Source organism: Linepithema humile, chromosome 8 (assembly GCF_040581485.1).
Source record: "Linepithema humile isolate Giens D197 chromosome 8, Lhum_UNIL_v1.0, whole genome shotgun sequence".
Lineage (NCBI taxonomy): Eukaryota > Metazoa > Arthropoda > Insecta > Hymenoptera > Formicidae > Linepithema > Linepithema humile.
Genome location: NC_090135.1, coordinates 2,373,261 through 2,388,371, shown reverse-complemented (window position 1 = coordinate 2,388,371; position 15,111 = coordinate 2,373,261).

The window sequence follows — 15,111 nt, the reverse complement described above, 5'->3', positions numbered from 1 at the left end:
CTCTTTAAGCGTTTCTCACAACGAATCACAACGATTGTAAAAAGTTTACGTTCGTCGTACTGAGCCTCTTGAATGGTGATTTTTTCACAATTTTCGTTGCTCTCTCAATCACTCGCTGTTCGTTCAACACGAGCATATCCTCGCACCGCGTCGCCGCAAGTGCAGTCTGATGGTAATCTCCTCTCCGCGAAAGTCGATCAATCGTCCGTCTTGATCCACCACACGCAAGGTGATATCGGTAACACTCCTCGCGATGACCAGAAGGTAAATGATTTGCGCCGGTGTTTCCGAGACTTTATATCCCGGAGGCACGTTCGGTGAAAATTCGTGTATCGTGTGCACCGACTTGTCGTTGGCGTACGCACCCGCGGTAATGCTGTATTCCACTCGAATAATGTTTACGTTGATGATGTTTACCGAGGAGTCTGATTCGTACCACTTTCTCGGTTCCAGTATACGATCCGTCGAAAATCCCAACAATGGTCCGATGGTATTCGGTTTGGCGAAATTTATCCGAAAAGCGCACATGATTTCACTCCTCATGGTATTAACGTTGGGACGAAGTGACAATGGATAATCCTGCTCTTCGCCTTTTCCTCGTTTTTGCAGTATCGCGCGTTTCAGATAAGAAGCAATGGCGTCCAGTTCGTACAATCCTTCGGGAATTGTAATTTCTTCGTCATTGTCGTCGAAATAAAATTTATCGTTCGCTACCGTCACGTTCGGAATCGTGTTGTAGGTCTCCATCGTGGTTAGGCCGAGCTCGTAGTCCCCATCGCTCAAGTCTATCGGTGGAAAATAATCCACCGTGAGAACGCTGCTTTTACCGCTTAGAGTGAGCGTCAGCGACATTGCCGAGATTCCATCGACGACTGATGTCGATCGATGGCGGATCGATTTTTATATCTATTTTCTGGAGGAACAGGAGGCACAATTGTCCGCAGATCGTTTGATCGTACGTCTGGTAGACCGTGCGATTGTACGTTATCGTTGTATCGGTGTCTCCGAGGTAGCGTGTAAGCTCCTTCGGCGGTTGCAAATTGCCAAAGCTGTCAAAGTATACGGCGCGATCGCCTCTCTTGGCGTACGCCACCCAATGCGTGCCCGGTCCGTCGACATCGTCCAAATTCACGATACCGCTCGCGTTTCGGTGTATCTCGTCGGGTAAAGCGTTACGCATGTAGACACCTCGGAAATACGGTATTCGCATACGCTTCGCTATTCGTTCAACTGTAGATTGGTGGTGGCACCCGCGGGCATCTCTATCGTTTTTTCGACGTTTTTTTTTCTTCTTCTTCTTCTTCTTCAATCCTTTGCCCCGCTTGTACGGAGCGAGATAAATCCCCCGTCCTTCCATAGCTTTATTGTGACGTTTCATCTCTTCGAGTTGTCGTCGCGCGGCCTTGGAGTCGTTCACCGCCTTTGCAACACCCGCTGCTCCACCGGCAAGCGAACCGATGACTCCCAAGAGCGGTAACAACGGTAACATACCACCGCGTTTCGCCGTCGAAAGCGTTCTCCTCTTGGTCTTCTTCTTCTTTCCCTTTGTCATACCCATCCTCAATTTCGTCTTTGCTTTCATAGCAGCCCATACGGCGGTAGCGGCGGCCCTCTCACCGAGAGTCGCGTCCGCAGCGGTGATCCGCTCCCGCGCTTTATCGGCGAGAACGCGATCGGCCGCGTGGCGGTCCGCTGATTCGCGGTTATGCGAGTACGCGACGTCGTGATCGCGACACGCCGCGTCCAACGGATTGATACCTCGATCCCCTCGCGCGAGTCGTTTCCGCAGACGAGTCCCCGGCCCGCAAAATTGGTAGCCGGGTATATGCAGCTCCAACGGTAGTCGATTTATCACACTGTTCAGTAAACCGGCACCCTTGTATCGTTTCATAGAACGCGAATTCTAACGTATCGCGTGTAAATCACATTTCCAACTGAGGTGTGTTTCGACAGCGATCACCTATAAATAGGAGGCGCGTATCGATCGCTAACTAGTGGAATATCAAAGTTTGTCGGACGACGACGTACAATGAATAACCGGGATAATAAGAAGGAACGGAAGGAGGTGAAATATATTGCAAACGTGCATCGCTAATCGTGTGTTTGAAACAATATTTTTTTTTTTTTTCAGGATAATGTCCGAATCATGTATGGAAATAGAGATATTTTAGATCTAGCGACGAATATCCGAGCACCGCTCTTTCCGACATCCGATACCGCGCACTCGTCGCGTAATAACAAGGATGAGAAAGAGTCTGGTAAAAAAAAATGAAATTTGTACAACAACCGTACACGATCCGTGTGAAAAACATGGATGATAAGACGCAAGGGGTTTGTGAGAAGGCGTGCAGACACGGTAAAATGCTGCCAAACACGATACGCGGTATCATTTGCGGTCCCTCGAATTGCGGTAAAACCAATGTGATGATCAGTCTGCTGGAAAGTCCGAACGGTGTACGTTTCGAAAACGTGTACGTGTACTCGAAATCGTTGAATCAACCAAAGTATCGGTATCTCGAAAGATTGCTCGGATCGATCGATGAAATCGGCTACTTTACGTTCTCGGACAACGATACAATTGTACCGCACAGCGAGGCGTTACCGAATTCCGTATTCGTCTTCGACGATATAGCGTACGACAAGCAGAATGCGATACGCGAGTACTTTGCTATGGGTCGACATTCGAAGGTCGATTGTTTCTATCTGTGCCAAACGTACGCGAAAATACCTAAACATCTCGTGCGCGACAACGCGAATTTACTCGTAATATTCAAGCAGGATGGAACAAACCTTAAGCACGTCTACAACGATCATGTGAATACGGACATGACGTACGAAGATTTCGGTACATTGTGTCACGCATGTTGGCGACACAAGTACGGTTTTTTAGTGATAGACAAGGATAGTGCGATTAACGATGGACGATACAGACGTGGTTTTAACGAGTTTGCGGTACCGCGGAATGGTTAGTCGTTCTCGAGACGTTGACGATGACGCTCGACACGAAAGATATCGACGAGAGGGAGAAGATCGCGAAGGAAATCGCTCGTACGAGCGAGTCGATTCGCAAGAAGCACCGGACGTTGAAGACGGGTAGAGTGGAGCAAGAGGCGCAATTGGAGAAACGGTTGAAACCGATCGTAGAGCCGTTGAAGCGAATCGTCGAGAACATCAAGAGTGACGATGATTCGGTTGACGATCTCGAGATTACAAACGAGCCGGATATCAAACGAAAGCGGTCGAGCTTCGAGAAGAGGAAGAAGAAAATCAAGCGTACCCCGTTGACGACACCGATACAAGCCTCGACGCCGTTCCAGCCGCAAAAATTGGCGTTTGAATCGCCGATAAATTTACCGATCGAAAACGTGTTCGAAACCACGGACCCGTCTTTCGCGACATCCGTGAGACAGACGATGCAAACGTCCGATGGTCGGGAAGCGCTGTACGGTCAAATGGGCCCGCTGGGCCAAGAGTACATCGGGGAGCTCTTGAGCGGTGACAAGAAGAGAGGGTTCGACAACGTGTACGGCGTATACTTCAACGATGCGGGAACGTTTCTCGGGGACAAGACCTTCGACATCGATCGAGACGACAATTTGATCGTGGACGGTGTGAAATACGCTGGCACGCCCGGCATGTTTGAATTAATATTCAAAAGACTTCCCGACGATACGCTGTGTACGGAGGCTGACAAACAAAAGTACAAGAGCATACTACTAGCTACTAACGCTCACAGACGCGGTCATAACGCGCATTTACCTGTTTTGGGAAACAAAGGATACAAATACAAACATATCATCACACCTCTGATATCTAAGAAAGGTGGAGGTGTCGCACATCTCGACAAGAGAGGTGCGGGTCGCACGTTACCCAAGTGTAACGTACCACAGACCATGACTGTGACCGACAACGCGGTCGATTACGTGCACTGGGACGATCCGAACGAATTGGTGGATCGCCTTCGATTGCTGGACGCCTCCCGTCAGGCGGGAAACAACGCGCACGACAACGAGTTTCTCTCGATTATCGAGGAACTGCGCGAAGCCGGTCTGATTATAAATTGATCGTCGTTGTCATCGCTGTAGCCAGTATTGCTCGTGCGATGCTACGGGAATGTCTATCAACAAATTCGGACTACAGCTAGGAGGAGGAAGCGCCAGGGTGACGAGACAGAGCGGTGGAGTCTCGAAGAATTACGTGCTCGAGAATTGTCTCTGCAAGGATGGTGGGGTTTTCAACGCCAAGTCACGCGTAATCAGACATCTCGCCGACCCTGAAGCGGACACCGACGCCGTCAACAAGCTGCATCTGGATCATCACTTCCAGCTTATGAGCGATCGTGCGAATCGAGATCGTATGCTCTATGAAAATTTTAAGCGAGAAGTACTTTCGCGACTCGAAGATTCGGAGAATACCGAGCGGACCTGGAAGAGAGACCACGACGATTACATCGAGACCAGATACGTGACGTTGGAACGTCAGATTCACGATCTGAGAGGTCTCCTCGACGAGAGTGTGGCGCTACTCGATGGAAAACTCGTCGATCGCGAGCGAGAGACGAAGAGTCTTGTCGAGCGAGAGATTCACAATCTTCGTAGAACTGTGAGAAAAAATTTCATCAAATACTACGATGAGGCGATGAAGAAGAAGAAGCAAAACGAATCGCAATGAGCCGGGAGAGGAGATCGCTCGTGGACGAGCTCCACGCACCGGCGAGAAGAAACTTCACGCGTCGGCCAGTCGTCGTGAAAGGATACGATGATTTGTGGCAGGCTGACATTGTCGAGATGAGACCGTACTCGCGATCCAACGGCGGTTACAACTATATTCTAACCGTTATCGATGTGTTGAGCAAGTACGCGTGGGCCGTGCCCTTAAAGACCAAAGGTGGAATCGAAACGTCCAAAGCATTTTCCGCGATATTTAGGGAGAGAATTCCGAAAAATTTGCAGACCGATCGTGGAAAAGAATTTTACAACAGAGATTTCCAAAATCTTGTCAAGAAACACGGCATCAATCATTATTCGACATAATCGGTCATGAAGGCTTCGGTGGTGGAACGATTGAATCGCACGTTGAAGAACGAAATGTGGAAGTTTTTCACGCTCGCGGGATCGTACAAGTGGATCGACGATTTACCGCGATTGGTCTCGGAATACAACGGTCGTAAACATCGTACGATCGGTATGCGCCCGATCGATGTCACTCCCGAGATCGCAAAGGGGCTCTTGAGCACCGTGTACAGTAGAATAAAAATTGCCGCGCCGGCGAAATTCAGGGTGGGTGATCCGGTGCGCGTGAGCAAATTCAAAACTGTATTCGAGAAAGGATACACGCCGAATTGGTCGACGGAGGTGTTTAAGATCGCCGCGGTGCAACGTACCAATCCTGTGACGTATCTGATTAAAGATTATCGCGGAGATCCGGTCGCGGGAGGCTTTTACGAGCACGAATTGCTCAAGACCGCTCAACCCGACGTTTATCTCGTGGAGAAGGTGTTGCGTCGAAAGGACGACAAGGTGTTTGTAAAGTGGTTGGGATTCGACAATTCGCACAACTCTTGGATAAATAAAAACGATGTATTGTAATAAACTGTGTATATTTTACATTGTATTATAATAAACTATTATACATATATACAATGGTGTTCTTTATTACTACTACAATATGTTACAATATATACATTAAAAAAAAAAAAAAAAAAAAAACTAATAATACATAAAATATTAAACTATATAAATTAAACACTATGTATATTACTAAGCATTATTTACAAATGTATCTCGCGATGTCCCCATGGTAGAGTGTCGGTGGAACCGGATACGACGTGCCGCTTATCGTCGTACGGACTGAGCGCGAGCTTCGACTCCGACACGGTGTACACCTCGTGCATCTTTGAGCGGATGCTTTAATTATTATATTATATTTATTATTTTATGTTTTATATTAATTACACTTAAATTTACATATTTTTATTCTTGTGTGATGTTAGCATATAGAAGACATGTCTTATTACTATATATATATATATTGTTAGAAGAATAAATTATTATTAATATTATAAACTTTTAATATTTTCATTCTTATTGTCCACTCATTTCTTTCCTTCTCCTATCTCAAGCAGTAACTTGACACGCGCCTTTGTCACGCAGTAAGATAGGTCTGTAGGATAAAACGGATAAAACGAGGCATAGGAAAAATATACGAGGAGTTGGGATAATAAAAAAAACATAATTTAAAATATAATTAAAAAATATATTTTAGATATTTACAAAATTTGATTAAATAAAATATAATTAGTAAAAAAAACAAAAAGCATTTAAAAAAAAAAAATATTCCGCCGTCCATATAATGGTGGATAACCAGCGTTCCCTGTAACAAATAGAATGGAGTTACACAAAATTAGATGATAATTATTGAATAAATTAATTTATGATTGAATTAAATAGATGATAAAAGCATGACAACGCATGCGCACCGCTTAAAATTTATAGAAAATTAAACAGTACTTACCGGTGGTGGAGTCTCCTATGGACTTAGCGGGCTGTCGGGTTGGATATCCGGCACTTGTTTGAGCCATTCGCGTACTCGCTCTTGTCGCGAGATCCTCCCCGCACTAGCCCGCCATAGGGCCAAATTGTCCTTCGTCAACTCCTCCACCCGGAAAGGGATAGTATCCTCCCAAAAGCGGAAACGCTTCACCTGCCGCGCATCTGATTCGCGGTCAACCGCGATCACTAGTGTGGCGCGGTCCATGTCTTTTTAATGACTAACTCTAAGGAGCAAACGTTGCGGTAAACATCCTTCCTATAAGTTTCTTGGAAGGTTTATCTGTTGCAAACGAAGATGCTTTATTTGCGTCAACTGTGACGTATCTGATTAAAGATTACCGCGGAGATCCGGTCAACCCGACGTTTATCTCGTGGAGAAGGTGTTGCGTCGAAAGGACGACAAGGTGTTTGTAAAGTGGTTGGGATTCGACAATTCGCACAACTCTTGGATAAATAAAGACGATGTATTGTAATAAACTGTGTATATTTTACATTGTATTATAATAAACTATTATACATATATACAATGGTGTTCTTTATTACTACTACAATATGTTACAATATATTGTAAGATGGCATTCGTAGGATGGCATGTATTTGTTGTTGGCGGCGGCGTATCGGTTGGAGCATTGGCTGAGACCACCGCGTATACCGCGCTCGACAAACAGTACCATATCGATGTCCGTGAGCAACTCGAATTTTACACGCGTGTACTTCATCATAGCGTCCCACGTGAGTAGTATAGCAACACGGGTTCTAACCCAGGGATCTGAGGGGGTGCGCGGGTGAAGGGGGGGAGAGGTTGAGGGGGAAATGACGTCATCGTTTTGGAGGGGAGGGGGTAATGACGTCATCGTTTTGGAGGGGAGGGGGTAATGACGTCATCGTTTTGGAGGAGAGGGGGTAAATTTGGAGTGGAGGGGGCGACGAGGGAGGTGCGGGGGAGAGGGGAAGGTATTGGATTACAGGGGGAAGAGGTTGAGGGGAGGGGGTAATGACGTCATTGTTTTGGAGGGAAGGGGGTAATTACGGAGTGGAGGGGGTGACGAGGGAGGTGAGGGGGAGGTGTGGGGAAGGTATCGGATTACATAAATTCCTGGAAGAGATAAGATAAGGATTGTTTATATAAGGATTCCTGGAAGAGATAAGATAAGGATTGTTTATATAAACATGAGTCATATAGAGATAAGGATTGTTTATACAAAGGGTATCGGATTACACTGCGTCAGCACTTTTGGAGTGGAGGGGGTGACGAGGGAGGTGAGGGGGAGGTGCGGGGAAGGTATCGGATTACATAAATTCCTGGAAAAGATAAGGATTGTTTATATAAGCATGAGTCATAGAGAGATAAGGATTGTTTATACAAAAATGATTCATAGTTCCGAGAATTGTTTATATCCTTTTGTTACGCCGTGCCCGTGACTCAAAGATCTCGTCGCGGGCCAACGCAGGATTCGGGATCCGTCGTGTAGGGCCAAGGGGGTTGATCCAAGGGAGATAATTATTGAACGATGTTCAATGAGAAATAAAATATCTTTATTCACTTAACACTCGCGTACACTTTATTTAACGGCTTCCTCACAGTCGTTACGATCGCGTAAGATACAAACTCGGAGTTCGCGATACCGACGTGCAGCTCGTGCTTAGATCAAACTTAAAACCCGTGGTGACGATCGAGTCACCTTCTTTTATACAGATCAGTATCGAGGTTAGCAACGTCTGCTTTCCGTGAATGCTGATCTACTTCGCTTGTTTGTGAGGCAATCCGCCGATCGTTTCCTCATGCGGTTAACGCCTCAGCGTTTAATTATAATCGATTGTTACTTGTCTAAAGAATAGCATTGGTCAATATCTTTGTTAATTTTAAATACCTTATTCGTCTTTCTAAGAACGTGCTTTGAGTTGAAAGTTTTATTTGCTAATTCTTTAAACAATAGCGTTGCTAACTTAAAATATCTCGTTGTAGTCTTTCGACACACAACATCCTTCCCCCCGTTAGAAAAGAAAACGAAGGTTTTTAAACGGAGTTTTCGCATCTCTTATAAGTTTATATTTTTAATTTTTATTTCTTTTCTTAATTAACATTATAATTACGCCTATTGTTACGCTTATTATAATAATTATGACGGCTACTGAACTTGTGACCATAGGATATATAAACGTTGGTTTATTAAATTGTATCGTCTCACTGTCTTTTAGTTCGTTATAAATATCTTTTGTCTTTTCTCCTAATTCCATAAGTTCACTAGGATTTTGAATAATTTTCTTTAATTTTATCGGCCGTATTATTATTTCATTGTCTTTCTTTGTGGCCGTCTCTTTTATTAATGTTAAATTAAATTGCGGTAAAAAGGCTTGAATGCTTGTATCCCGCATTTTCGAAAAGGCTTTAATGGTCATGTCCGTCGTAATTATTTTACAATTTTTTGTTAATATTATTCCACCCGTGCGACTTATTACTACTTGTACATTTTCACGATTCTCGCATTGTGTCGTTATTCCTGTTCTTTATTCGCGGAGTATAGCCACGCGTTTTCTGTGTTTAGAGCAATCCAAATCGTTTGATTCGATCTTATGAATCTTATGTCGCACGTGTTTTTCTTAGCCAGCTTCGCATATAATTGCACTTCGCACAGTGCTCTCTGATTTATGTTATATACTGGACTATTTGACTTACAAATATACTGTTTTCCGATTGTTTTACATTTATCTACATTTTGTTCAGATAGAGTTACATAGGAAGCTAGTTCTAGATTGACAGCTATTATATGCTGGTTTACTTCGGTAAACGAAAATAGTGTTCCGTGATTAAAGATAGGTAGAGGAATTACCTTTATTAATTTGTATCTAGGATAGGATACCAATGGAAATTTTATTATACAATACACAGTATTATTTGCTACAAACGCAGTTACAGTAACAACTTGCTCCATTAGATGCCAACCGCTATTTTCTAAAACGAAGGGAAAGTGCGTTCCCTGAGGTAATTTTGGCGTAATCGCTCGCAGTTCGTTAAGAATTTGTTCTGTTGGGGTTACTCTAGGATTCAACATTCCGTGTTCTGCGTACGTTATAAAATCATAGGCGTCTTGTACGTCGCGTTGTAAGTCTGTTAACATCCTACTAATAATGGTGTAATATTCATTTATTTCTTCGCTCTTAATAACTAACAATGTGTCATTCCAAATTCGTGCATCTAAGTTATATAATCTTTTATTATTCCCACCGGCAGGCCCGTTTCGGGTTGCGTCGCTGAAGTCAACGTTCCGCTTAACGCGAGGTACCTACGAGCGAAATTCTCTTTATTTTATTATCTTCTGCAGGCGCAGCATTTTTTATTCTACCTGTCGCGAAGCTACCGAAAGAAGGTTATTCATTATGTGTTTGACCATGCCTTCGTGCTCGTACGTAGTCTCGTTAGACGTAGCTTCGGGAACACGGCGTGTTTTGGCCGTGCGTTTCCCACCTATAACTCGCGTGTTCAGGCTGCGTGGTGCACAATTCGAGGGGGATTTGCCCCCTAGCTTTACGAGTAATCCCAAGCCTCCCAGCTCTGTGGAGAAGCCGGTCGCGACGGTAGTTCCTTGTATTGTTCGACGGGAATCTCCTCCGTTGGTGCTACTTGAGGAGGATGACTTTGTGCAGATGTGGGCGGATTGGGGTAGTTTATAAGTGAGTGTTTTTTATTATTATATGTTATTATTATCATGCATTGTTATAATAGTATTGTTTATTCTTCTATGAATAATTTTAATCTGTTAGCATGTACGACCAAGCTTTTTCTGGCTGCTTTTATTGTATAATTTACGTCCGAATTCTTTTTAATTATTAAGTACGGACCTCTCCATAACGCATCTAATTTTTTCGACCTGCCTCGTCGCAAAGCCTCGTCGTATAGCAGCACTTTGTCTCCTGCCCTAAAACTATTTTCTTTAGTCTTTTTATCGTATGTTTGTTTCGCTTTTATTTTTCCTTCCTGTGCATGAGCTTTTGCTACTTGGTGTGCCGCGCGCATTTTTTCTTTTAATTCTGCTATGTAATCATCGTACGTGTACGTGTTCTTTGCTGGCTGCATCAGAGCCGTAGGGAGTGTTGCGCGGTGCCCGTATACCAGCTCGAATGGAGTGTATCCCGTGGCTGTATGTGGCGTAGTATTATACGCGAACATGGCGAATGGTAACCAGGTATCCCAGTCGGTTTGATCTTCGTTTATATAATTGCGTAAATATTCTGCTAATGTTCTGTGTGATCTTTCCAGTGCACCATTGCTCTCTGGGTGATACGCGCTGGTTCTAATTTTTTCAATCTTCAACAACTTGCATGTATCCTTAAATACTTCGCTGAGAAAATTTGTTCCTTGGTCAGTCAGGATTTTTTCAGGGATTCCATATTCTAAAACGATTTTTGTCACGAATTCTCGCGCTATCGTGCTTGCCTCTTGATTATTTATAGGCATTGCCTTACTGAATTTCGTTAGATGATCTTGGAAAGTTAATATGTACTTGTTTCCGCTTTCCGTTTCTGTCATTGGCCCTACTATATCCAATGCGCATTTTTCAAACGGTTTATCCGGTGTATCTGTGAGAATCATGGGTGCTTTATTCCTTATCTTTAATTTATTTTTTTGACAATATTCGCATTTTGCGATGTATTTCTCGACGTCTTTCGTCAATCCTTTCCAATTATGCGTTAATCGTATGCGCTTGATAGTGCGCTGGATTCCTTGATGCCCGCCGATCGGTGCATCGTGATATTCATATAATATTTGTTGTTTCTCTCCCTCTGTATATATCTTTCTTTCTTCCTTCTTATCTTCCTCTTCTTCTTCTTCCTCTTCTTCGCTTTCTCTCTCTCCGTCGACCGTGTGTATGCCGTGCGCGACGTTGCGACTTAACGCGTCAGCATTTGTATTGCTCTTCCCGGCCTTATGTACGATTTCATAGTCGTATTCTTCCAATTTTAATCTCCATCGAATTAATCGTGAGCCTGGGTCGGTTACATTAAATAACCATACTAGTGGTTTATGGTCGGTTATGATCTTGAACTTTGTACCATATATATACGGACGAAAATGTTTGACCGCCCATACTATCGCCAGTAATTCTTTTTCGGTCGTATTATAATTTTGTTCCGCCTTTGAGAGAAGTCGGCTAGCGTATGCTATTGGACGATCTTGTCCTATTTTTCCTTGAGATAATATTGCGCCTATCGCAAAATCAGATGCGTCTGTCGTGACTATAAATTCATTATTAAAATCAGGGTAATTTAATACTGGTGCAGTAATTAACTTGCTTTTTAGATTTTCGAACGCGTTTTCTTGCTCTTGCGTCCATTCAAATTTTACTCCTTTTTTTGTCAATTTAGTGAGGGGTTTCACTATTTTAGAAAAATTTTCTATGAATTTTCGATAATATCCGGCTAATCCAATGAATGACTGTACATCTTTTACTTTTTTCGGTGTTGGAAAATTTTTTACCGCTTGGATCTTTCCAGGGTCAGGTTTAATGCCTCCCTCTGTTATTATGTGGCCTAAGTAAACTACTTCTTTTCGAAGAAATTCACATTTGTCCGGCTGTAATTTTAAATTATTTTCGCGAATTCTGTCGAATACTTCTGTTAAGCGGCGATTATGGTCTTCTAGACTAGTGCCGTAAATGACAATATCGTCTAAATATACTAGACATCGTAAACCTTGAATTCCGGCCAATATTGTATTCATTAATCTTTGAAATGTCGCTGGAGCATTTTTAAGTCCGAACGGCATTCTGTTGAACTCGTAGTGTCCATACGGCGTCGAAAATGCTGTTTTTTCTCTGTCTTTTTCCGCCATTGGAATTTGATGGTAACCAGATGCCAAGTCTAACGTTGTAAAATATTTTGAATTTCCCAACTGATCTAATATGTCAGTAATGTTTGGTAACGGGAAAGAATCTCCGATCGTTAAGTCGTTCAGTTTTCTAAAATCTACGACAACTCGTAATTTGGCTTTTCCTGATGCATCTGGTTTTTTAGGCACTACTAAAAGTGGCGCGTTCCACTGACTCGAACTTGGCCTTATTATTTTGTTATTTAGCATTTCTGTCACTTGTCGGCTCACCTCTTCCTTATGTTTCTCCGGCAGCCGATAAGGTCTCGTATTCGCGGGCGCTGCTCCGGCTCGCGTGGCGATCTCATGTTTCATCGCCTGTGTGCTAGACAGTGGTTCTCCGTCGAGATGAAAAATATCGCAATAATTTTCGCTTATTTCCAGTATTGCTTTTTTCTCTTCTTCATTCAAATGGTCTATTCTTAAAAGATTTTTGACCTTGTTTTCACGTGACCTTGGAGTTGTTTCTTCCTTAACAGTTCCAATCGTGTGTACTTCCTCTTTTAGTTCCTCGAATTTTTCAATGTTCACGAAGGGCGTTTGAAAGTCTATTTCCTTGTCCGTGGTATTAATGACACTAACCGGGCAACAGTAGTCCTCTGCTTCCACTATGCAACTACCGATGATCACCCCTGGTTGTGTTTCCATTGCATGCACTATTCCCAGCGCATTTTTGCTTGTTGATGCTTTAATTATTGTCTCGCTTCTGGGAGCTAGTTTTATGTTGTTATGCTGAAATAGTTTGAATGTCGTTCCCTCGACCGTCAATTTCTTTACGGGATAGTCCCATTTCGTGACGTATTTGTTTAAAAAGTCCGCTCCTAGAATACCTTCGTATCCTATCGGAAAGTCGTTTTTTACTACATGCATTTTATGCATTATTGTTTTATCTTTTAATGTTATATGCGCTTTTATCACGCCTAACGTGTCAGCTTTCTGTCCCGTGGCACCGACTAATGTTACCGTTTCGTCATATACGGGTGTTTCTTCTAATAGACTTTTTATTTTAATCAGAGTTAGTGTAGCTCCAGTATCCACAAGCATTGTTGCGTGTTCGTTTTTCGCTTCCACTATTGGTAACGCGATTAAATCTAGATTTGCGTGTATTTTAGCTGTCTTATCTGTATGTGCTAACAACGCTTTTATGGGCCGTGTCTTTTTCTTGTTTGCTGCGTCATCTTCTTCGTCGCTGTCGGCCTTCTTTGCCTTATTCTCTTTAACTGTTTTATGTTGCGCGTTCTCTTTTGCATTCTCTTTTCCGGGTCGACCGTTTAATTGCCAGCACTCCTCCTGAAAGTGTCCGGGCTTTTTGCAATATTTGCAATATTTTTCTAATGCGTTTACTCTGTGTCCGTCAGCCTTCGGTAAACTGAATCGGTTCGCAAAACGACTTGTACGGCACTCACGCCCGATATGCCCCCATTTTCCGCACTTTGCACATTGCGGTGTCTTTTCCCGCGCTTTATTCGTGGTTTTATAATAGGCATTATATTTATTTAACGCTGGGCTTGGTCCTTGTAATTTTTCCTCAGCCGTTGCCACAGCAATAGCCTCTTGTAGCGTTCCGTAGTTCCTTGCGCGTACAATAGTTTTAATATTATCTTGTAATCCTATCTGGAAATTTTGTAACGCCAAGTTTTGTACGGTGTTTTTAATAGTGTTTTTCTCCATAATCGTGTGGGTTTTTCCCTCTATCATTGATTCATAGAGTTTCATAGCGAGTTGGTCCACTCTCGAACCAAAGTTTTGAGCACTTTCACCTTGTTTTTGCTTCAGGGTATTAAACTCTAATTGTAGGTGCGTAACACTCTTATGTGTAGTATAACCCCTTTCTATTTCCTGTTTCAATTGGGCGAACGATTGGATATTTCTCGTTTGGAAATCAAGTAAGATTTTCCCTTTCAGTTTTGTGCACAGTATAGCCTTGAGTAATTGTAGCTCCTCTGTTGGATCTATGCTTTCCATCGCGTAGGTACTAGCACTTAAAAACTCCTGTATTCTATTTGGTGTTGTCCCGTCGATTTCCGGTATTAGGCTTCGGGCTTCTTTCAACTGCATATAATTGTTAGAATGGGTTGGCCTATTCCTTACGTCAGCGGGGCCTTGGCCGTACGATACGTTTACTTCTGGTGCGTTCATCGCTCCACGTGACGCGTTATTTAGTTCACGGTTACTAGTTGATCCTTGTTGCTGCCCTTGTATACCGTATATTTGTGCGTTAAATCGTTCGTGCAAGTTAAGTATCTGTTCATGTAAATGTTCTTGCAGCACTTGCGTTTGCGTTCGCATCTCGTTTATCGCGTCTGCTAGTACTCCGATCTGTGTCTCTATTAAATTCTCTTGTATGTCGTTTGTGGCATTGGTCACATCCCCGTCTATGTTGATCTGTCGCCGCGGAGGCTCTCCGTCCTCAATTCGTGCGGTTACGTCGTTTGACGGTTGTGCCATTGTTATTTCGTTGTTTAACTCTCGTGGATCAAAGATACTACTATCGTACGTAGTCGATGCAGTCTCAGTGCGCTCCGATATTCTACTCAATGGCCTCGTGAGTGTAGGCCTATTCTGGCGCGAATCCTCGCTTACTCCGGATATTAAGCTGTTATCTAATTCGCGGAAAGAATATTCTCGCGTTGTTTCAACGTTTTCGTCGACGTTCGCGACGCTTTCGTCTCTATCGTTTACTACGAATTCTCG